Here is a 1,153-nt window from a genome sequence, read left to right as displayed (position 1 = left end):
CCGCCGCAGTGCAAAGGCTCCCGGCACCCACGGTCCACAGACAGAGCTGGGTGCTGAGTGGACAGTCCCCGCAGCACAGGGCCACCCCAGACACACGCACTGAGGCGGTGGGCGCCGCCGGACTGCGGGCAGGCAGAGCGGGTCCCTGCCACCCTGGGCACGGCACGGGCCGCACGGCTGTGTCCAGCCTATAGAAACCTACCGTGACAAGAGATGCACGCAGNCCGGCGCCGCCCCAGCGAGTGCCGTCTGGCTCCGGAAAGCCTGCGGGCGCGTCCCCGCCCTCCGTGTGGAATGGGGGACGCGGGACCACAGGCCAGCACAGCGGAATTCCACCAAAACCACACGGGCCTCTGACACCAGAACAAGGAGAAGCTCACGCCGGGCCCTCCCCCTCCCCCGCATCCACGAGAACGGCCGTCAGAGCACCTGGAACAGGTAAAGAAGACACGTGGCATTTGTGCAGACAGACAGACTGAAGGGTGGGACATAGAGCCTCCGGGCACCGGGCTCCGTCTGTGCCGTCACCTGATTTATAACACAGGTGACAGCACAGTGCATGTGAGGATGGGAGGAAGGAATCACCCTCCAGTGACGAGCGCTGGGTCGACCAGATACCCGAATGGAAAAGAGAAGATTGTGGACCCGACTCACACCACACACGAGTGAGTTCCAGACACGCTGGGGCTCTAAGTGCAGAATGTAAAACAAGAAGTTTTTTTTAATTTTTTTTTACATTTGTTTATTTTTGAGAGACTGAGTGTGAGCGGAAGCGGGTGAGAGAGAGAGGGAGACACAGAATCTGAAGCAGCTCCAGGCTCTGAGCTGTCAGCACGGAGCCCGACGCGGGGCTCGAACCCACGAACCATGAGATCATGACCTGAGCTGAAGTCGGATGTGTAACGACTGAGCCCCCAGGCGCCCCAACAAAGAGCTTTTAGAGGAAAATGCGGGTAATCATCTTCATGACCCGAGCGTAAAATGAACGAAGATTTCTCAAGCATTAGCCACCAAACACGCGACAGTCTTTGGCTCGTAAACCAGCTTGGACCAAGTGAACACTTCCTGTCGTCAGACGGCCTTACGGTCACAACTTTGAACGGCCCGTCGCAAAAGAGGAAACTCAAACAGCTGATAAATACAAAGCAGCGTT

The sequence above is a fragment of the Crocuta crocuta genome, unplaced genomic scaffold (assembly GCF_008692635.1).
Source record: "Crocuta crocuta isolate KB4526 unplaced genomic scaffold, BGI_CrCroc_1.0 scaffold179, whole genome shotgun sequence".
NCBI lineage: Eukaryota > Metazoa > Chordata > Mammalia > Carnivora > Hyaenidae > Crocuta > Crocuta crocuta.
Note: the sequence above shows the minus strand (reverse complement) of the source record.